Source organism: Hyaena hyaena, unplaced genomic scaffold, assembly GCF_003009895.1.
Source record: "Hyaena hyaena isolate Hyena2069 unplaced genomic scaffold, ASM300989v1 scaffold_923, whole genome shotgun sequence".
Taxonomy (NCBI): domain Eukaryota; kingdom Metazoa; phylum Chordata; class Mammalia; order Carnivora; family Hyaenidae; genus Hyaena; species Hyaena hyaena.
This window is the reverse complement of record NW_024081556.1, coordinates 457,687-483,113: the sequence shown is the minus strand read 5'-3', so window position 1 is coordinate 483,113 and position 25,427 is coordinate 457,687.

Sequence of the window (25,427 nt, the reverse complement as noted above, 5' to 3'; positions counted from 1 at the left end):
ATCAGTTGTCTTTTAGTTTTGCTGATTGTTTCCTTTGATGTCAGAAGCTTTTCATCCTGATGAGATTGAATATTTTTGCTTTTGTTTCCCTTGCCTCCAGAGATGTGTAGAGTAAGAAGTTGCTACAGCCAAGGTCAGAGAGGTTTTTGCCTCCTTTCTCCTCTAGGATTTTGATGGCTACCTGTCTTATGTTTAGGTCTTTCATCCATTTTGAGTTTGTTTTTTTGTATGGTGTAAGAAAGTGGTCCAGGTTCATTTTTCTGCATGTTGCTGTCCAGTTTTCCCAACACCAACTGAGTTTTAAGATTCCTAGACTGAGGCACACTTGCACCTAATAGACAGTTGTATTATGAGAGATGTGACTTTTTACTAGGTAAAAATTCAACCTATATTTACCCTATGCTTCCAGCATAAAAGAAAGGCATTTTAAAGCAAATATGTGTTTAATAGCAAGCAACAGAATCTAAAAATACAGAATACTATATTTCACACTTTACAAACTTTCTCTGTAAAATTTTCTTAATATATAAAGACTTTTATTATACAGGAGGGGCATTAGTTCAAGATTTTAAAAAAGCAAGCATTTCTGTAGAAAGAATTGCTTCAGATTTTCTAGTAGACTTTACAGAGTATATCCAATGAAATGTTTTGCATCAACTAAAATAAAGTTTAGGAAAGCACATACATATTTAATAGACAAGTTTTTGTTAATTTGGCAATCATAACATATATAAATAAATCATTAGTTAATGCTTAAGAATATCAGATCCTGAAAATTGCTGATAAACCAACATATCCCCAAAATATATTTTAACAACAGGTTTAGTATCATTTGTATTTGCAATCATTATTAAAACAAACTTTTGCAATTAGCAATTTATGAAGAAATAGAAAATTTGAACAAACCCAAAACCAGTTAAGAAATTGAATCAGTAATCAAAACTCTCCCAACAAAACAGAGTCTAGGGCAGGACTGCTTTCCAGGGGAGTTCTAAAATGCCACTTTGTAATTTTACACACACCACTTTCTCCTATATTACTTCTCTTAACTTATATCTAATTTCAGATTTGTACCTAAAAATGAAATCTTAATCAGCTCAATCATTTTTGTTCTGGTTATAAATAGTATGTACACAATATCAGTTTAATTTCACTGTTATTTTAAAAGATATGTGAGAAAAGAACACATTATAATCAATGAGAGATAACCTATAAAAGCATGAATTATGTGACTGTGAGTTTCCCATTACTGGTCTAGAGTCATCGTGCCAAATATGGACAACCAAAGACATAGCTAAATATAACTTGTTATTCAACATGATTTAAAATCGATTAAAAATGAATTAAGGTAAGAATATAATATTGTGCACAGAAATAAGAAATAATGTATTATAGTGTTGAAAGTTTAAAAAACTTTTTGGAGTATTAGATGAATACTATCCATGGATAAAATATAACAAAGAAAAATGATTACAGGATGACAACCTGGATGTTTTTCTTCTTTAAGCCTACCAGGGATTCTACTTCCAGTCTCCACTAATTCACTCTTTTCACCATATTTCTTAGCATATTCTACTACCTCTTTTGTCCAGAATTCGAGAAGTAGGAGAGATGTGTACTGATAGGACAGAAGTAAACACAAGGACACATGGATGATTTTTTAATGTACAAATCACAGAGCAACTCAAAATACCTCGTTATTGGGGCGCCTGGGTGGCTCAGTTTGTTAAGCATCCGACTTCGGCTCAGGTCATTTTCTCACTGTTCGTGGGTTCAAGCCCCGTGTCAGGCTCTGTGCTGACAGCTAGCTCAGAGCCTGAAGCCTATTTCAGATTCTGTATCTCCCTCTCTCTCTGACCCTCCCCTGGCCACACTGTCTCTCTCTCTCTCAGAAATAAATAAAACAGTAAAAGAAAAAAATACCTAGTTATTAGATAAGGAAGGACAATAAAAACACAATTTCCTGCATAACTAGAGGTAATGGTGGGAAATTAGTAATTATTAGTTAATAATTCAATGCAAATGATCGTATAGCTATAATCATTTAGTTTCCCCTCTATGGCCTATAAATTCTCCAGCACTGTTGGACCTTCTGGATTGAGTGATGAAAAATCAATATTTCTGTTCTGTTTAGAGCAGAGAACAAAGTCTTTTGTTCAGTGTTTCTTACACACACACACAGACATGCATACACACATACCAGTTTATCTTATTAAAGTAGAATTCATTTTCCCTATATTTTTTATGGAGTGAGTATATAAAAAAGATATTTTCATGGACAGGATAATGTCTGCCAACATATTTTATCCATTCTTTTCAAAGCTAGTTTTCTAGGCTGAAAACATAGTTTTTGAGGTAAGGAAAGTGACTTATAGGTAGGGTGACTACATTATTTGTAGAGTGATGAAATAAATATTGGAAAAGTATGAAAATAATGTACAGCGATATGTCCACTTCTTAACATGAGAGCCTATTTATTATGTAAAATATTGCATTAAAACTCTTGATCCAGATTGGAATTTTCAATTTTTAACCCACTTATCGTCAATTCATTACCTTCAGAGGACCTCAGTCTCTGTGACTAATAAATCCTCAAAAGGAAAAGTTTTTCAAATATTTTTAAATTTAAATTTGAATTGTTTTATATATTCAAATATTCACATATGGAAGCATTTCTATATAAACATTTATAGATAAACCTGTTTTTTTAATAAAATAAATTTCTTTTGTGTCTCAGATTTGAAGTGACTAATCACTGAAGTGTAGTCACAGACATTTCCAAAATGTGTGCCATGTTCCTTGAAATAGAAAGCATTAAAACATCCATTTTCTCATTGACTTGGGGTTGTTGGAGGGGGTGACCATGAAAATAATAGATTTTCATATTGCACATAAATTGATTAAGCAAAAACTAAGTGTATTGGGCTCCTGGGGTTTTCTTAACAAAGTTCCATAAATTGAGTTGTTTATAACAAAGGAAGTTTATTCTCTTGGTTCTGGAGGCTGACAGTCCAAGACAAAGGTGTTATCACTTTCTGAAGTTTTAGGGGAGGAAGATTTCTTGTCTCTTCCTACCTTCTGGTAGTTGCAGGCAATTCTTGCTTTTTGGCTTGTAGATGCATCACTCCATACTCCCTCTGTCTTCACATAGTTGTCTTTATTGTGCATCTGTCTTTGTGGATCTTTTCCCCTTCGAAGGATAGCAGACAGTAGTCATGTTGGTAAAAGCCCACCTTACTCCAGTATAAACCTCATGTTAACTGAATCAATTACATATGCAATGGCTTTATTTCCAAATAAGGTTTTATTCTGAGATTCCAGGAAAAGCATGAAGTTTTGGTGCAAATGATTCAATCTAGCATACTAAACAATGTTTGTCATTTTTTTAACTCTCATCCTTAGGAAAAAGACATTGAATTGAAGATTAAGTATCAAGAGATTTCGCCTCTACTTTGAAGTTACAGTAAGTCTATTTGTCCTAAAATTTATTGAAATCTTAAATATTGAGATGGCACCTTATTTAATACTGGTTGAACAATGTGTAAAATCACTGATATAAATGGATAGAGCCATTTACTGTAATTGCCTTTATATGTTTGATAAAAGAGAACTACAATTTTGGCAAAAGGATAGATGGAGTGTTAATGGGATTAATCAGAGTGCTGATGTGAATGGTAGTTTAAGTAGAACTGCCCTAAAGCAATAGGCACTTAAAAGCAGCTATTTGGAACAAAAATCTCATTTTTCAAGAAGTCATGCAAGGTATTATTAAGGTTAAGAAATTCAGTTATATGTCAAGGTAACTATCATTACTCATTATTTAATAAATATTTATTAAATATCAACTATGTGTTTGGCTCAATATAGGTACTGTACAGTGCAGAAAGAAGTAAAAATATGATTTATATTTTCAGCCCAAAACCTTGAGGAATCTTTGGTAGCCTAGGATTTCCAGTGATAGTAACCTGAGTTAAAAAGGATTATAATGCCTCCATAGTCCTTTTTAAAACATTTTAAAAACATATTTTAAGAATTGCATATAAAAACCCAAAATATGAAAAGGCAATGGAAAGTAGCATGTCATTCAGTCCCACAACTTTTAATTATGTCTGTTACTTCACAAGCAGAGTAATATTTATAGATGCCTAATAATTTTATATTGAATTACTATAGAATTTTAAAGTGCACTGTACTGTGTCCTGCTGCCTTTGTTCCAAATGTGCTTGTCAGAACATTGAGAACAATTTCTCACTGTCATGAAAATACACATATTATTAAATTCCAATAGTTCTCCCTGGGGTAATTTACATTTCAGTGTGTATTTGTGTCAACTAAGTGGTCATAAAATTATTTAAGAGAGGTCAGCAGATTTCCTTTATTTTAACGTTTTAATTAAAAAATTTATTTTACTTTTAATTCCAGTATAGTTAACATATAGTGTTATATTAGCTTTAGGTTTACAATATAGTGATTCAACCATTCTATACATCACCCAGTGCTCATTGTGCTAAATGTACTCTTAATCCCCATCACTTATTTCATCCATTCCTCCACTGACCTTCCTCTGGTAACCATCAGTTTGTTCTCTAGAGTTGAGTCTGTTTTTGGTTTGTCTCTTTTCATCTTTGTTCATTTGTTTGTTTTTTAAATGCCATATATGAGTGAAATCATATTCTATTTCTCTTTCTCTGATTAACTTTTTTCACTTAGCATTATACTATCTAGATCCATCTATGTTGTTGCAAATGGCAAGATTTCATTACTTTTTTACACCCAAGAAATTTTCGTGTGTGTGTGTGTGTGTGTGTGTGTGTGTAGAGGACATCTTCTTTAGCCATTTGTCTATTGATGTATACTTGGAATGCTTCCATAATTTGGCTATTGTACATAATGCTGCCTAAACTTAGGGGTACAAATATATTTTTTAATTATTTTTTTTTGTATTCTTTGGGTAAATACTCAGAAAGGTAATAGTAATTCTATTTTTAACTTAAAATTTGTTTAAATGTCTATTTTTAGAGAAAGAGAGAGAAAGAAAGAGAGAGGGAGGCGGAGAACAAGTGTGGGGAGGGGTAGAGAGAAAGGGAGACAGAATCAGAAGCAGGCTCCAGGCTCTGAGCTGTCTGCACAGAGCCTGATGTGAGGCTCGAACCCACAAACCATGAGATCATGACCTGAGCCAAAGTCAAACATTTAACCAACTGAGCTACCCAGGTGCCCTTCTATTTTTAACTTTTTATGGAAACTCTGTACTGTTTTCCACAGTGGTTGCAACAGTTTGTATTCCCACCAATAGTGCACGAGAGTTCCCTTTATTCCACATCTTGCCGACATCTAATGTTTCTTGGTTGTTTTTTTTTTTATTTTACTCATTATCACAGTTGTGAGGTATTATCTTAATGTGGTTTTGATTTTCTTTTCCTTCATGATAAGTGCTGTTGAGAATTTTTGTATGTGTTTATTGACCATCTGTATGTCTTTAGAGAAATGTCTGTTCATGTCTTCTGCCCATTTTTGATTGGATTATTTGGGGTTTTTTTTGTGTGTGTTGATTTATATAAGTTCTCTATATATGTACATATATTTTAAGTTTTTATTTAAATTCTAGTTAACATATAGTGCAATATTGGTTTCAAGAGTAGAATTTAGTGATCCATCACTTACGTTTAATACCCAGTGTTCATCATAACCAGTGCCACCCTCAATGTCCATCTCCTCTCCAGCAACCCTTAGTTTATTCTCTATAATTAAAAATCTCTTATGGTTTTCCTCCCTCTCTTTATCCCCTCCCCCTGTATTTATTAGTTTCCTTTCTTAAATTCTACATATGAGTGAAACCATCTGGTATTTGTCTTTCTCTGACTGACTTATTTTGCTTAGCATAATACATTCTAGCTCAATCCATGTTGTTGCAAATGAAAAGATTCATTCTTTTTGATGGCTGAAAAATATTCCATAGTAGATATATACACCACATCTTCTTTATTCATTCATCAGTCCATGGATGTTTTGACTCTGTAATATGGCTGTTGTTGGTAATGCTGTTATAAACACCAGGGTGCTTGTATCCTTTTTAATCAGTATTTTTGTATCCTTTGGGTAAATGCCTAGTGATTCAATTGCTGGTTTATAGGGTAGTTCTATTTTTAACCTTTTGAATAACCACCTTACTGTTTTCTGGAGTGGCTGTACCAGTTTTTATTCCTACCAAAAGTGTAAGCATTCTTGCTAATAGCTCTTGATTCCTATGTTGTTAATTTTAGCCATTCTGACATGTGTGAGTTGATATCTCATCATGGTTTTGACTTGTATCTCTCTGATGATGAGTGATGTTGAGCATCTTTTCATGGTTCATTAGTCATCCATGTATCTTCTTTGGAAAAGTGTCTATTCATGTCTTCTGCCCATTTCTTAACTGGATGGTTTGTTTTTTTGTGTGTTGAGTTTTATAAGTTCTTTATAGATGTCTGTCTGATGTGTCATTTGGAAATATCCTCTCCTATTCTATAGATTGCCTTTTAGTTTTGTTGATTATTTGCTTTTATGTGCAGAAACTTTTTATTTTGATACAGTCCCAATAGTTTATTTTTCATTTGTTTCCCTTGCCTCAGAAGACTTATCAAGAAAAATTTACAATGGCCAGTATCAGAGCAATTATTTACTTTCTGTGCTTTCTTCTGGAATTTTTGTGGTTTCAGGTCTCACATTTGGATCCTTAATCCACTTTGTGTTCATTTTTGTGTATGGTATAAGAAAGTGAGGTCAGAAGATTTTCTAATATTTTAGGGTACTTCCTTCAGTGAAGAAAAACTTTTTGGAAGTTTATTGGTTGTTTCACATTTTCACACCATTGTTTAGCAAGTTGCTGCTCCAATCCTTCAACTTGAAAAGATGAACAATTTTGCTATTGTGACATACTGAAAAAAATTTGCGTCCAAATTTTCAAACAACAGAATGATGAAAATTTTTTTTCTTTCAACATAATGTGAAGTGACATCCATACAAATAACATTCTGTTGAGTAACAAGCTTGGTCATTTTGTATATGAGCTGACCAGAGCTATAGGACAATTAATTTCGTATAAATTCACAGTCAAGAAATATTATCAGATCCTTCATTCATCATAATACTTTATTCAGAGTAGAATAAATACAGAGAACTAGCTTTAACTTTAATGGTAGTTAACATATTTATTAAGTTACTCATCCAGTAAGTATCTGAGTGCCCATTCTGATGTATCCATTGTTCTGCACACTTGGGATACATCAGTAAAAAAAGAGACAAAAAAATCTTATGTTCAAGGAGCTTACCTTTCAGTATCAGTGATACAATGAGCAATAAATGTAGTGAATGAGTAAAATTAGAAAGTTTATAAAAAGGTTCTACATGTTATGGGAAATAAACAAGAAGAGTAAGGTAAGGGGAATTAAGCATGACAGCTGTGGGGGTATTTGTTTTATTAAATAGACTCTCTGGATAGACTGCATTGTAAATTTGAAACTTTAGCACAGACTTGGAACTACACGAAGGCCGAGAACATGTCAGGTAAAGCAAATAGAGCAAAAGCTTCAGGCAGGGCATTTTAGTTCAGCTAGGCGATCAATGTGGCTGAGATTTAATAAAGGAAGGATGGAAGAACAGTAGAGAGGAGATTAGAAAGATGAAAGGAGATCCAGATCAAGTATGGCCTTCTAGGTAGGCCATGGTAAAGACGTTGCTTTTATTTTTAGGGAAATTGAGAAACATTTTAAACAGATGACTGGCTTGATCTTATTCATGGTTTAAGAAGATAATTATTTCTGGGTGACTAGAGTAAGGATAGAAGCAGGAAAAACTGGAGGCTATTTTACTAATTCTACTGAGAGACCATGGTGACTTGGACAAATTCATAGTAGTGATACATATAGTAATATATGGTCATATTCTGGATATACTTTGAAGGTAGAGCTAAGTAGATTCCCCTAAACACTGGGTGTTAGTTCTGAGAAGAAGAGGAGTGTAGGATGTTGGCAAAAATTTGGCATAAGTAATCAGATTGATGGATTTGGTATCAACTGAGATGGGAAAACTGGGGGGTAGTAGGTTTCATAGTCTAAATTTCAGAGTTTAAATTCAAAAGAGAAGGTTGGAACACTTATTTTTTTAAAAAGAACTCACAACAAAAAAATAACAGAAACAAGCAAATAAACATTTCTGAATAGAAAGTCTATTTAAATCTTTGAAAAGGGTTAACTATATGAATTTCCTGTGGCTGCTATAATATATTATCACAAACCTGACGGCCTTAAATAACAGAAAATTATCCTGGCATAGTTCTGGATACCAGAATTCCAACATCAGTTTCTGAATCTATATCAAGGCAAGCTCTCTCTCTGGAGGCTTGTGAATGCTTCATTCCTTGTTTCTTTCAGCTCCTCATGCTTTGGCTTGAGTCTCTGTCATTTAGATGGCTGGCTCCATGGTCACATCTTTTTTTGTCTCTCTCAAATCTCCCTCTGCCTCCCTTACAGATGGGTATATGTGATTGTATTTAGGGCTCAAAATAATAAAACAAGAGAACTTCCCATCTTCAGATAGTTGACCTTAACATCTGCAAAGACTCTTTTACAAATAAACTAACCTTCCCAGGACTTAATATCTTTTGGGGAGTCATTATCTAGTCTACCACAAATGGCAAAAGAATGAATGTAGAAATACCTGATAAAATAATGAACACTTACTGTGTCATTTATTGTTTATAACTTTATGGAGGTATAGTTGAAGTATAATAAACTGCTCATATATTGTATATAATTTGATGAGTTTTGACAGTTTAATCATCAATGAAAACATTATCACTATTAAGGTAACAAACCTTGAAAGTTTTTTTGTTACCCCTGTGTAATGTATCCATCATCCCCTGCTCAAACTGAACAGTGATTTGCTTGATGTCATTATAGATTATTTTGAATTTTTCAGAATTTTTGAAAAATGGAAATATGTAATTCATGTTTTTTTGGGAGAGATGTGGATTCATGTTATATCACTGATTCATTCCTTTGTATCACTGGGTAGTATTCCATTATATAAATATAGACAATATTTTTGATTTAATATTTTGATTAATATTTTATTTGTTTCCAATTTTTCCCTATTAGAAGTAAGGATGCTGTGAATATTCACCTAATGGCGTTCCTTAGATATATGCTTTTATTTCTCTTGGATAAGTACCTAGGAGTCATATGCTAGGTCACATGGTACCTTCTATATTTAATAAAGTTTTTATTTTAGATTAGTTTTAGATTTATGGAAAAGATGACTATAGTATAGAGAGGATTCCTGTGTACCCTTCATTTAGTTTTCTTTATTGGTCATGTAATACATAACCATGGTACACTTGTCCCAAAAATATGAAGAGGAATATATGTTGTTATCTACTAAAGTAAATGATTTATTCTAATTTCCTTAGTTTTTATCTAATGTCTTATTCTATTTCAGAATTCTATCCAGGCTACCACATTACATTTAGTTATCATTCTCTTTAAGCTTTTCTAGAATGTGACTGTTTTTTGACTTCTTGTTTTTCATGATCTTCATAGTCTTTAGGCCTATTGGTCAGGTATTTTGTAGAATGTCTTTTAATTTGGATTTGTCTGGTGTTTTGCTTGTTATTACATAGGGGTTATGTCTTGGGTAAAATACCATATAACTAAAATGCCATTCTTGTCACATTCATATCAATAATATTCTCTCTCAATTTATTTTAGCACTAATGTTAAGTTTGGTCACATGAGGAAAGCAGTGTTTGTTCCTCCACCACAGAGTTACTTTTTTCCTCATGTGGTAATTAATCTCTAAAGAAACTATTAAACTGTTTTCCAAAGGGATTATAACATATTATATTTCCTCTATTACAATTTCAGTTCCTCCACCTTTTTGTCAGCACTTTGCATGGTCAGTCTTAGAAATTTATGCATTCTGGTGGGCATGCCTCTGGTTTTTCTTTGTAGTCTTCATTTGCATTTTATTTGTATTTCCCTAATAACAAATGGTGATTAGCCTCTCCATTTGCATATTTGACATCGATACATTTTGGGAGATTTTTTTTTTCAAATCTTTTGTTCATTTTGAAATTAGGTTGTCATTTGATAACTGAGTTGTTAGCCTTGTTTATATTCAGGATATAAGTCATTTACCAGATATGTCTTAAAAATATTTTCTCTTTTTTTGTGTTTTAACTTTTACTTTTCATAAACAGTGTTTGAAGAGCAGAAATTTTTAATTTTGATCAAGATCAGTTCATAAAATTTCCTTTTATGCTTTATATGTGTGTGTTGTATCAGAAATGTTGGCCTAAAATCACCAAATTTTTTCATGTTTTCTTTTAGAAGTTTAATAGCTATAGTACTTATATTAAGTCTGTGGTAGATAATAAGTTAATTATTACATAATATGTAAGTTAAAAGTAGAGTTCTTTTTTAACATTAGATTTCTAATTTTCCTCTTTTTCTTATAATATGGTCTTTTTTGAACACCATTTATTAAATTTTGTCTTTGCTACATTTGAAAATCATTGTTCCAAGCTGTGTATGAATCCATTCCAGAATTTTGATTTTGTCCCATTTTTCTGTACGTCTATATTTTTAATGTTTATTTATGAGAGAGAGAGAGTGATAGAACATGAGTGGGGGAGGGGTGGAGAGAGAGGGAGACACAGAATCCGAAGCAGCTTTGAGGATCTTAGCTCTCAGCACAGAGCCCAGTCCGGAGCTTGACCTCATGAATGGTGAGATCATCACCTGAGCTGAAGTCAGATGCTTAACCGACTAAGCCATCCAGGTATCCCTCTATATGTTTATTTTTAAACAAATATTACACTCTGTTGAGTATTGTACTTTTATATTATCTTAAAATTAGCTATTATCAATCCTCCAACTTATTTTTTCCAAAATTAAATAGTCTATCACTCAAAAGTATAATGGTTGCAATGTCTGACAGGCAATAAAAATTATAGATGTTCAAGAAAGGAGGAAAATATAACACACAATGAAGAGAAAGATATATCATAAAAACAGACCCAGACTTGATAAGATTAGTACACATGGATGTTAAACATGTATTAATATCCTTATTAAGGATAAGGATAGCAGAAATCTTAAGCATGACAAATATATATGAAAGATAGAAGAAAGACTCAAATCAAACTTCTAGAGATGCCCAGTACACTGTATTAGATGTAAAATATACTGGGTGGGACTATCAGCAGCTAAAATGCCACAAAAGAGATACCAAACAACAGACTTTAAAAATAAAACACAAATGTAAAAAAAAGGACACAAACAAGTGAACAGAAATTAGTGAATCATGAGACATCAAGCATTGCAGCATCTCTCACAGACAATTTTCTTGTGCTATTTGTCCAATATCTGAAAGCTATTGTTTTCTTTATTTGTCCCATATATTATTATTTAAGACTGAAATGTAAATCTGTTTCCCTAGCATTACATCATGGACAAGAATGGAAATTTAGAACATACTGATTCTGAACAAAGTTCTTATTATTTGGCTTCTACCTTATTTTTTATGAACAAGCCCATACTCTATCCCTCAGCTAATTTCAGTTCTTTTCCTTCAGACCAAAGTTCCTACTTGGTTCCCTCACTATTTCAGAGATAGGAAGAAGACTGCTTTTTGTCTAATCAATGGTCCTATGCTTATTCTCAGCTATCCACTTCCAGAATGCTCTGAAGCAATATGCCTCTTGGACTTCCCTAACATATGTCAATTTCCTTGCATCGTTCCTTTCAAACATCAGCTTATGGACTGACTTAGCTCAGTCTGTAAGTCACCCTAATCTCCTCCATTTGTATTACTTAATATAAATTACAAAGGAAAATAATTTGTTCACAAAGATACCAATTTTCAATGATGTTTGCCATTTAGGGAATTTCATATCCTGTGAAACTGAATTTTTTTAACTATAAATATCCTGTTTGGAGATTTAGAGAACAATTTAGTTAGGCCTTGACTTATGAATAGATGAAACATGGGGTATGGTTTTGTGCATACTCAGAATGTTTTTGTGGCCAAAATCATTTCTGCAAATCTAAGAAATTGATAATAAAATGTTATTATTATTAATACATTGATTTCAAAGAAATAGACTTTAGTATTTTTTTAATTTCTATTTTTTTAAATTTTGAGACAGAGAGAGACAGAGCATGAGTGAGAGAAGGGCAGAGAGAGAGAGGGAGACACAGAATCTGAAGCAGGCTCCAGGCTCTGACCTGTCAGCACAGAGCCTGATGCGGGGCTCGAACCCACAAACTGTGAGATCATGACCTGAGCCGAAGTTGGATGCTTAACCAACTGAGCCCCCCAGGTACCCTTAAATAGACTTTAGTCTTAAGAAGTATTTTACTTACATGTTGCAAGTAATAAATGAATATACTTTGAAAGGGATAGGAACATAAGCCTCATCAACTGTCACTTTGGCAGAAATTATTTTCTTTTCTTTACGTTTTGGTAGTCACTGAAAATTATCAGTAAGAATACATAGGAAGGGAATAGGGAGATCTTCCAGATAACTGAAAGGAAAAAGGAAGGACTTAATGCACGGAGACTGATTTTAAAATTTTATCTGAAGCTGACTCTCAAGGCAACATAAATTAATGTGGTGTTCTGTAGCCATGTGACTGTATTAATTTATAGTAACCATTAAAGGGGCCACTGAAAAATACTACAGAAAACCCATAACTTACCTAACTAGTTATCTATACTACTAACATATCTCTTGAGAAAAAATGAGCAATTTGTTCTAAAAATAAACAGATATTTAATATGTTTTTTCTCTGTGCAAAGTTCTTTTTGTTTTTATTTAGCTGTGATTTTTTTTTACTTTAAAATACCATTTGCGTGATTCTTAATTTTTATTTTATTGATGTATTATTGATGTACAATATTTGTTTCAGGAATACAAGATGGTGGTTTGATAATTCTGCACATTAGACATGCTCACCATTATAAGTGTAGTTATTCTGTCACTCTATAATTAACATATTATTAACTATATTGCCTATGCTATATTTTTATCAGCATGACTTATTTTATAACCGAAAGTTTACAACTCTTAATACTCTTCATCTGTTTCACAGATCCCAACCACCACTACCCCCAACTTTCTCTGGCCACTACCAGTTTTGGTCTCTGTATTTATTAGTTATCTGTTTGGTTGCTTCTTAACCAAGAATACGTAAAATCATGTGATATTTGTCCTTCTCTGACTTATTTCACTTAGCATAGTAATCTGTAGGTACATCCATATTGTCATAAATAGTAATAGTTCATTCTTTTTTTTTGTGACTAAGTAAAATTTATCATGTATGTACATTCCAACTTATCCATTCATCTATCTATAGACACTTAGGTCACCCATGTATCTTGGCCTTTGTCAATTATATTGCAATAATCATAGGAGTTCATATGTAGTTTAGAATTATTTTTTTAACTTTTCTTTGGATAAAAGCACAGCAGCAAAATTACTGATTAATATAGTATTTCCAGTTTTAATTCTTTGAGGTGCTTTCATGTTATTTTCCATAGTGGCTGCACCAATTTACATTTTACCAACAGGATCTGAGGGTTCCATTTTCTCCACATCATTGCCAAATTTTGTTATTTTTTTAATTTCTTGTTATTTCTTGCTTTTTTGATACTAGTGATTATGACTTATGTGAAGTGGTATTTCACTATGGTATTGATTTGCATTTCCATCTTGATAAATGATGTTTAGCATCATTTCATGTGTCTCTTGGTCATCTGTATATCTTCTTTGGAAAAATATCTGTTCAGGCCCTCCGCCTATTTTTAATTAGATTATTTGAGGTTTTTTGAGTGTTGAGTTGTAGGAGTTCTTTATATATTTTCGAATTAATTCTTTGTTATCATTTGCAAATATCTTCTCCCATTTAGTAGGTTGCCTTTTGTTTTGTTGATGGTTTTCTTTACTGTGCAAAAGCCTTTCAGTCTGATATAGTTCCTGTTGTTTATTTTTGCTTTTGTTGCTCTTGCCTGAGTAGATGTACGTACCAGAAGTATTGCTAAAGTTAACATCCAAAAGATTACTGCCTATATTTTCTTTTAGAAAATTTAGGGTTTCAGGTCTCAAACTTAGGTCTTTAATCCAATTTAAACTTATTTTTGTCTATGATGTAAGATAGTGGTCTAATTTTGTTCTCATGCATGTAACTGTCCAATTTTCCCAGCACTGTTTGTTGAAGAGATTATTTTTTCCTTAATGTTTATTCTTGCTGCCTTTGTCATACATTAATTAACCACATGGGTGTGTATGTTTATTTCTTGGATCTTTATCATGTTCCAATGATCTATGAGTCTATTTTTGTACCAGTACCATACTGTTTTACTATAGCTGTGTAGTATATTTGAAATTGGGGATTGCTATACCTCCACATTTGTTTTTCTTTCTCAAGATTGCTTTGGATATATGGGGTCTTTTGTAGTTCCATACAAATTTTAGGCTTATTTGTTCTAGTTCTACGAAAAATGTCATTGGTATTTTGATAAGGGCTGCACTGAATCTGTAGGTTGTTTGGATAGTATAGATATTTAAACATTAATTTTTATAATCAATGAGTATAGTGTATCTCTCCATTTGTGTGTGTCATCTTCAATTTCTTAAAGTTTAAGAGTTTTCAGAGTATAAAACTTTTGCCTCCTTTTGATGCAGTTGTAAATGAGATTTTCTTGATTTCTCTTTCTGCTATTTTATTAATGTATAAATGCAACAGATCTCTGCATACTAATTTTGTAGCCTCCAACTTTACTGAACTCACTTATGAATGAGTTCAGTTCTAAAAGGTTTTTTATTATGTCACCTTCAAATAGTGACGGTTTTACTCTTTATCGGTATGGATGCCTTTTATTCCTTGTCTGATTGCAGAGGCTAGAACTTCCAGAATTATGTTGAATAAAAGTGGGTAGAGTGGACATCCTTTTTTTTTTTTTTTTTTTTTCTGGATTTAGAGAAGGAGCTTTCAGTTTTTTACTATTGAGTCTGACATTAGCTGTGGGTTTCTCCTATTTGACCTTTTTTAATTTTAGGTATGTTTTCTCTACATCCACGTCCTTGAGATTTTTATTTTATTTTATTTTTTCTCTATACTCCAATATTCCTTGCTATTTATTTATTTATTTATAATTTATTGTCAAGTTAGCTAATATACAGTTTATACAGTGTGCTCTTGGCTTCAGGAGTAGATTCCCATTCACTTACATACAACAGCAAGGGCTCATCCTAACTATTGCCCTTCTCAGTGACCATCACCCATCTTCCCCTCCCCTTCTCCCCCCAACCTCCTGCCTTTAACTGTCAGTTAAAGAGTATTTAAGAGTTTCTTATGGTTTGTCTCCTACTCTGTTTGAAACTATTTTCTCCTTCCCTTCCCCCATGGTCTTCTGTTAAGTTTCTCAAATTCCACATGAACATATGATATGTCTTTCTCTGACTGTCTTATTTCACTTAGCATAATATGCTCCAGTTCCATCCACGTTGTTGCAAATGGCAAGGTTTCATTCTTTCTCACTGCCAAGTAGTTTTCCATTTTATATATAAACCACATCTTCTTTCTCCATTTATCAGTTGATGGACATATGGGCTCTTTCTATAATTTGGCTATTGTTGATAGTGCTGTTACAAACATTGGGTTACATATGCCCCTATGAAACAGCACTCCTCTGTCCATTGGATAAATTCCTAGTAGTGCTGTTGCTGGGTCATAGGGTAATTCTATTTTAATATTTTGAGCGACCTCCACACTTTTCCAAAGCAGCTGCACCAGTTTGCCTTCCCACCAACAATACAAGAGGGTGCCTGTTTCTTGTTGAGATTTTAATATCATAAATAGATGTTTTATTTTGTCAAATGCTTTTTCTGCATCTATTGAGATGAACATATGGTTTTTAAAATTCATTCTGTCAATGTGGTTTATCACTTTGACTGATGGTTATTGGACTATCCTGGCATCCCTTGAATAAATCCCACTTGATTATAATGAATGAAACTTTTAATATATTGTTAAATTAGTTTGCTAATATTTTGTTGAGGATTTTTATTATCTATGATCAGTAGAGATATTGGCTGATAATTTTCTTTTTGTAGTGATTTTGTCTGACTTTGGTAACAGGGTAATATTGGGTTTGTAGAATGAGTTTGACAACCTTGCTGGGTAGAGTATTCTTGGTTGCAAGTTTTTTCTAATACTTTGAATATATCATTTTATAATTTTCTGGCTTACAAAATTTGCTGAAAAATTGGCTATTGGTCTTATGGAATTTCCTTGCAAGTTAGTTGCTTTTCTCTTGCTACTTTTAAGTTTCTCCCTTTACCTTTAATTTTGACATTTTTACTATTTTTTTGTCTTTGTATAGACCTTGTCTTTATCTTGTTTGGGGATCTCTGTGATTCCTGGAAGCAGTTGTCTGCTTCTTTCCTACGGTTAGGGAAGTTTTTAGCTGTTATTTCCTCAAATAAGTTTTCTACCACTTTCTCTCTTTTCCTTCTAGGACCCTCACAGTTCAAATGCTAGTATGCTTGATGTCTCAGTGGTTCCTTACTCTATATTCTTATTAAAAAAAAATTATTTCTTCTTATTCTCCTCCTCCTCTTCCTCCTCCTCCTCTTCCTCCTCCTCCTCTTCCTCCTCCTCCTCCTCCTCCTCCTCCTCTTCTTCTATTTTGCTGTTCGAGTAGTTGATTTCCATTACCCTGTCTTCTGGATTAGCGACCTTTTCTTCTACATCTCGTATCTTCTGTTTATTCCCTATAGTGTATTCTTCTTTGCCAGCTATTGTATTATTCAAATTTGATTGTCTCTTTTTTATGTTTTCTGTGTCTCGAAGTCCTCACTGAATTTATTCATTTTCGTTTCCAGTCCAATGGGCATCTTTATCAGAATTACTTTGAACTCTTTATCAGGTATTATGCTTATCCCCATGTCATTGAGTTCATTTTCTCATATTTTTCTTCTTTTATTTAGAGCATGTTCTTGTTTTCTTATTTTGTTTGACTTTCTGTGTCTGTTTCCATGAATACTCTCCTAGTCTGGAAGGAGCAGTATTTTGTATGAAAATCCGCTGTGTAGACTGTGTATGCATGATAGATTTAGCTGGCCAACTGAAGCTTACTGGCATGGGATTGGGGTTCAGGGACACTCTACACAGGTAGCACCATGGAATAGTGGCAGGAGCTGGCCAGGTGCTCCTGAGGCTCTCTGTGCAGGGGTTGCCTAGAAAGACAGCTGGAGCAGAAGTGGGCACAGCTGGAGTATCATGGTGCTGTTGGCCTCAGAAACCTTGGCAAGATGGCTGGATTTGTAACTGGCACAGGCTGGGTGTTTCCTGGTGTGCACCACATTTGGGCTGCCTGGTGGGATAGCTCCAGCTAAGGTGGGTGTGGACAGGTGTGATTCTTTGTGGGGATAGCTGAAGCTAGCATAGGGTAGGTCCCCACGGCTTGCTGAGGCAGCAGATCAGCTAGAGCACCAGATCCTGCTTCCATCTGTACTATCAAGGTAGAGAGAAGATGTAAACAATAATGTTCACCAACATTTTTGACCTTGGAGAGAGTTCCAGGTGTTAAACCTGAAACCGTTTGGTGGATGCTTTAGGGTTAGTTCACTTATAGTCTAGTTTCCTTTTAAACTGCTGCTCTTTTTTTTTTTTCCTGTGCCTCAAGGCAGCCAGATCTGCCTAGATAATGCTCAGTAATATCTCTCCCTACTACATTCCCAGCAATTGGGTGGGGTTTTCATTGTTACTGTGTCTCCATCTCTCTTGCTGTTCTCTATGTGGTCCCTGTATCCTTTGTTAAACAGAGAGCATTCAATCATCCCTTCTTCAGGAGAAATAGCTCTATTTGTGGGTACAGATTTGGTATGCCCACAGAAGGAGATGAGTGTAGGGTCTGCCTACTTCACTCTCTTAGACCCCTCAGCGGCTGGTTATTTTTTAATAGAGGTTTTCAGTTCATTAAAAATGCAGATTAAGGAAGTTGTTTTCTAAGAAATGAGCACATCTTACTTGGTAAAGGACCTTCAAATAAGAATTGAGACACTTATATAAGGAAGGTATATTGGTCTCACCTAATTTCTTATTACTGAAAGGTGTTAGAGAAGGAAAGGAGCCTAAAACGATAGCAGTCTCCACCTGTTCCAAATGGTAATCCCATTTTAGTAGAAGACCCAGACTCCCTCGCAGGGCTATTCAGGGAAGCATATGCTTACTTGAATCTGTTCACATCTAAGGAACACAGATTTTTTGAATGCTATGTGTGGTTGGTAAAGCCACAAAGTTGAAATATCTACTTACCTTTTTGCAAAAGAAAAATAAATCTTATTTTGTGACTAAAATTTATAGCCATATCTATATACTTTTATAGCCATATCAATATACTTTATATCTGCTACTGACAGTTTTAGTTATCTAAAAGACTACAAGCGTAAGATGAGAAATAAAAAAGAAAGGAAATTTCATTATACAAATTAAATATTTCATTCGGAGAGTAAAGTTCCATTTTGTCCATGAAGATTTTACTTACTTAAAACTGGAGCGCTTGAGTGGATTACTTGGGTGAGTAGCAAACATTGGCTCAGGTCATGATCTCGTGGTTCATGAGTTTGAGCCTTGCATCTGGTTCTGTGCTGACTGCTCACAGCCTGGAGCCTGCTTCGGATTTGTGTCTTCCTCTCCCTCTTCCCCTCCCAGCTCATACTTTGTCTCTCTCCCTTTCAAAAATAAATAAATGTTAAAATTTTTTTAAAAATCCCGGGGCACCTGAGTGTCTCAGTCGGTTAAGTGACCGACTTCAACTCAGGTCGTGATCTCACAGTCCATAGGTTTGAGCCCCTCATTGGGCTCTGTGCTGACAGCTCAGAGCCTGGAGCCTGCTTCAGATTCTATGTCTCCCTCTTTCTCCGCCCCTCCCCCACTTGCTCTCTGTCTGTATCTCTCAAAATAAAATAAAGACATAAAAAAATTTTTTTTTAAATCTCCAAACCTCATTAGTTATAATTACAGACCTTTGGAATTTATTATATATTGGCTTAGATTACACTGTAACTTTTTTGAGTTTTTATCATAAGCTTGAAGATAAATACGTAGAAAACATTCCAGACAATGACAATGAAATGGGCACTATTTTGAGGAAGCAGACCTGTGCCTAGGTGACAGACACACTGACTGTAGGCCCAGATACAGACACAGAACTCTGTCACTCTGTGGACTATGCTACAACCAAATCTATGCCCATTTGACTTTGATCCTGGCACTGGCACCATTCACCAAGGGACTGAGCAAGAGTCTAACCATACCACAGGTAACAGGCCAAGATCTGGTTTTTGGCTGTGGACCCTAAGCTGACCTATTACCCAGCTCCAACCCTTCTTAGCTTCTGGTTCTGCCAATCCAAGTTCCAGCAGGAGACACATCTGTCCAAGGTCTGAGGCAAGCTTCTTGACCTTCGTTCAATCCAATTGCAGATTCTGAAATGGCCCAGAACTCAGCTCTCTATTCCTACCCAGTTACAGTTTAGAAGTGGTCCTGCCTGCTCAGAAATTCACAAGGAGACACACTCATCTGAGCCTTAGGAAGTAGGACTGCTGTGTTGGTCTAAATAAAGCAGCCCTATGACTTGGTTCCAGACCCTCTGAACTGTAGTCTGAACCTAATGCTGCCTATATAGGTTTTCCCCAGTTTTGAGCTCTTCTAGAGGCTTATGGAGAGCCACATCTATCTGGAAAATCTGGTTACATGCATGCTATTAAAATCCACAGATTGGATTAATGGATGAAAAAATGTATAACAAAATTCTGTCTACAAGAGATTCATTTAAACCTTAAGAACAGGTAATGAAAAGAGAGCAAGGGTGGCTACATTTATATCAAACAAAATACATGTTCAGTCAAAATAAATAATAAAGACAAAGGAGGTAACTATATAATGATAAATGGGTCAATTTACCAAGGGGATAGAACAATTGTAAATATAGACTCATATACCATTAGATCACCTAAATATATCAAACTGTTATGAGAACTGAAGAGAGAAATATATTGCAATACAAGAGTATTGCAATATAATACTTTCAATATCCCACGTTCATATTTGATTGGATCTTCCCAACAGAAAATCAATAAGGAAACATTGGACCTCAGTGATCCTACTGACCAAATGGACCTATTAGACATATACTGAACAGTCCATCCAACACAGTGGACTACACATTCTTCTCAAGTACACACAAAACACCCTACAAGATAGACTATATGTTGAGCCATAGAAAAAGTCTTAACAACTCTAAGTTTGAAATCATATCAGATATGTTTTCTGTCCACTATGGTATAAAGCTATGTCAGTAACAAGAAAATTTACAATTAAGGGCAAATTAAATACCACACTCTGAGCATTAAAAACAATTAAAAAAAAAAAAAGGGGGGCGCCTGGGTGGCTTAGTCGGTTAAGCGTCCGACTTTCACTTAGGTCATGATCTCACGGTTCGTGGGTTCGAGCCCCGCGTCGGGCTCTGTGCTGACTGTCAGCTCAGAGCCTGGAGCCTGTTTCAGTCTGTGACTCCCTCTCTCTCTGACCCTCCCCTGCTCACGCTGTCTCTCTCTCTCCTAGAAATAAATAAAAAAGCATTAAAAAAATTAAAAAAAAAAATACCACACTCTGAACAACCAATGAGTCAAGGAAGAAATCCAAAGGGAAATAAAAAAAAACCTTTGAGGCAAACAAAAATAATACAAATACCAGATCTTATGGGATTCAGAAGAAAGCAGATCTGTCAGGGAACTTTATAGTGATGCTAACATTAACAAAAATGAAAAGCCTCAAATAAACCAACGTATCCCAATGATCTAGAAAAGAATAACACACTAAACCCAAACTTAGCAGAAGGAGGAAATGCAAAGATTAGAGCACAAATATATGAAATAGATACTAGAAAGACAGGAGAAAAGATCAACAAAATTAAGAGTTGGTTACTTGAAAAGACAAGCATATCGACAGCTCTTTAGCAAGAGTTACAAGAAATAAAAGGACTAGATTACAAATGAGAGAGGAGATATTGTAACTGATACTACATGAATACCAAGGAGTATAAGAGACTACTATGACAATTATATGCCAACAAATTAGAAAACTTAAAATAAATTGATATATTCCTAGAAATCTATAAGCTTCTCTGACTGAATCGTGAAGAAATAGAAAACCTTAACGGACCAATAATGAGTAAGAATATTGAAGCAGCAATCAAAAACCTCCCAACAAAGAAAAGCCCAGAACAAGTTGCCTTCATGAGTGAGCTCCGCTAATCACTTAAGGAAAATTTGTCTATCCTTTTTAAACTCTTCCAAAAAATTGAAGAGGTATAAATACTTACAAATACATTTTATGAGGCCAGCATTACCCTCATACCAAAGCCGGAGAAGGGTATTGCAAAAGGGAACATTACAGGCTAATATTACTGATGAACATAGATACAAAAATTCTCAACACAATGCTATTAAACTGAATTCAACAACATATTAAAAGAATCATAAACAATGATTAAGTAGGATTTATCCCTGGGATGCAAGGATGGTTAAATATATACAAAACAATCAACATGATATACCACATAAACAGAATAAAGGATAAAAACATAAATTCATCTCAATAGATACAGAAAAAAAAAACACTTGACAAGTGTCAACATCCATTCATGATAAAACTGTAAACAAATTAGTACGGAAGGAATGCACCTCAACATAATAAAGTCTATATATGATGAACCCATTGCTAACATCATAATCAATGGTACAAAGCTGAAAGTTTTCCTCTAAGATCAAGAACAAGACAAGGGTGCCTACTTTCACCATTTCTATTCAATAGAATTTGGAAGTCCTAGCCAGAGGAATTTCACAAGAAAAGAAATAAGAGGTATCTAAATGGAAAGGAAGCAGTTAAATTTGTCTCCTTTTGTAGATGATATGATGTTATATGTGAAAAACACTAAAGGCCCCTCTAAAGAATGGTCAAAATAAAAATAAATTTGTTAAAGTTTCAGGATATAAAATCAATATATAAAATCAGGTGCATTCTATACACAATGAACAATTCAAAAAAGAAATTAGGAAAATAACCCCTTTTATAATAGCACTAAAAATAATAAAATACTGAGGGCGAGATTTAACTAAGAATATGAAAGATCTATCTGTATACTGAAAATTTTATTGATGAAAGCAGTTGAAAGGCACAAATAGAAAAATACTCTGTGTTCATAGATTGAAAGTATAAATATTGGTAAAATTCACACTGCTGAAAGCAATCTACACATTCAACCCAATCCCTATCAAAATTGAAATGCCTTTTTTCACATAAATAGAAAAAAATCCTTAAACTAGTATGGAATCACACACACAAAAAAATCTCAGTTAGCCAGAGCAATCTTGATAATCATGAAGAAAACTGGAGGCATCATACTTACTGATTTTGTATTTGTAACTATTACAAATCTATAGTAATCAAAACTGTATGATACTGGCATAAACACAGATACATAGAGATCAGGGAAACAGAATTAAGAGCCCAGAAATAAATCCATTCATATTCAGTTAATCTTTGAAAAGGATGCTAAGAATACCCAATAAAACAATGATAGTCTCTTCAGTAAATGGGTCAAGGATAACTGAATACCCACACGCAGAGAATGAAATTAAATACCTTATCTTATATCATACAGAAAATGGATTATACCATACTCAAAATGGAGTAGACTTAAATGTAAGACCTGAAGCCCTGAAACTTCTAGAAAAATATAGGGGAAATTTTCCTTGACATTAGTTTTGGCAGTGATTGGGTTTGACACCAAAAGCATAAAGCAACAAAAGTAAAAATAAACAAGTGGGAATGCATCACACTAAAAAGCTTCTCCACTGCAAAAGAAAATCCTTGAACACTATTGAAAATGTAAATGGGCATAGCCATTATGGAAATGTATAGAGATTCATCAAAAAATTAAAAATAAAACTCCCATATGTTCCAACAATCCCACTTGTGGGTATATATCCAAAGAAATTAAAATCAGTGTCAAAAAATATCTGTACTCCCATATACCTTACAGCATTATTCTCAATAACTAAGATATGGAAACAACCTAAATGTCCATTGATAAATGAATGGATAAGACAATGTCATACATATAGGATGGAATATTATTCATTGTTAAAAAGGAAGGAAGTCCTGCCATTTACATTGAACCTAGAGAATATTATATTAAGTGAAATATACCAAAGAGAGAAAGACAAATACTCACATGTAAATTATTACTTACATAGTAAATATTACATAGAATCTAAAAAAGTAAAATTCATACAATCGGAGAGTAGAATAGTAGTTGCCCAGAGCTGGGGTTGAGGAGATGTTTGCTAAAGGGTACAAATTTTCAGTTGTAAGATGAATAACTTCTGGGGATCTATTAGAGCAGAGTGATGATTATCGTTAAAAATACTGTATACTAGAAACTTGCTAAGAGTCAATCTTTTTCACCATACACAAATGTACACACACACACAATAACTATGTAAAGTGATGCATATGTTAATTAACTTGATAGTTGTCACATTATATTCAATACTTACATACTTATACATTATACTCAATACTTCAAAAAAAATCATGTGAAACAGTTCTTTATTGAAATAGTAGTTAATATTGAATTAACTCTATTTCACGTCCAGCAGTATACAATTATGGGAAATGCAAATGAAGCAAAATAATTAATGTTAAAATGAAGCAGGCCCTGAATCCTCAACTGCACTCTTCTATGTAAGAGATAACACACATAATATGAAAATAATTGTTTCTGTGTAAAATAACAGGGTGCTTCAATTATAAGCACATATAAAGCCTTTTAGCACAACATTGATCAATATTGGCAATATTAATAGTAAAAGAATTGTAGAAAAATCTTCATATAATACATTATGATTTACAGTGTTTTGTTATACATTATCTTACTTGATCTCCACATTAAGACTGTCAATAAAGATGTCAAATATCTGTAATATTCATGATCTTCATTAATCCTATGTATAATTACTGTATATAACTTTTACACTTTTTATAATGGCTCATGGAACCAGGATTTGATTAAGTCTATCTGAGTCCAATTTCTGCATATGTCATCATTATGGCCTACAGTTTCTAAATATATGTTAATGCAATTTGTGGCCCACGACATAATTATGTAAAATGGGATTTATTTTCTGAAATTTGAAAAAGAAAAAATGTATCTTCATCTTGTATTTCTCACAGGCAAAACTATGTTTCTACTGCTGAGGTGGGGAAAAACACACCTTTTGGTATTTTGGATCCCAGGAAAGGAAAAAAAAAAACTTTATTCAATTATGAACTAATAATGTATGCATTATACTCAATCAGTTTTTCAGAATATCAAATCTATAATAGCATCTCTTCTAACAAATCCAATGGCTAACGAATAGTGACTTAAATAAATAGCTCCTTAAGAACTGGAAGTAGTTACAAAACTTTTTATCTTTTTTTTTTCATTTTAAATTTGCAAGAAAATTTTGCTTTTACTAAATTAGGAACAGAAAATGTACATCTGAGTTATTTGTTACTAGGATAACTGTAGGTATAAATTTACCTAGATGTTACATTTTCTATTATGATGTGAAAAAGACTTCCAATTCTCAAGAATTTGTTAGAACTTTGACAATATTTAATAAAATCATGGGATCTATTCTTTAGTATATATTCATTGGTGTTAGATTTATAACTATATAGGATAAGTCTAACGCTTCAAATATTTGGAAACAATTCTATCTGCTTTTTCTTTGTTCTTGAACTTGGATATTACATAGACATCTGACTGTCAGTATCCTCTTTCAAGAGTGGCTAAAGATGGTGGTAAGAAGAATACTTCTTATTTTTACTGTTTCTTCTTTAAAAGACTGAATTGATAATGCTAAAGATATTTTTACTCCCCAGTTTCTGAAATTTTTCCTTTCCTTGAGGAAATTTCAAAATTTTACCAGGATTGTTTAATCCATTTAGGCATAAGTCATTGTTTCTGAAATTGAAATACCATATATAGGAAGATAAGCTGACTTAATAAATCTTAAAATTCATAAATAACCACATATTTTATTTTATTCATAAATAACCACTCATTGCACATTTTATGATGAGAGTTCTCTTTTCTTTCTTTCTTTTTTTAACGTTTATTTATTTTTGAGAGAGAGACAGAGAAAGACAGAGCATGAGCCGGAGGGATGGGGCAGAGAGAGAGGGAGACACAGAATCAGAAGCAGGCTCCAGGCTCTGAGCTTTTAGCATAGAGCCAGATGTGGGGCTCAAACCCAGGAACCACAG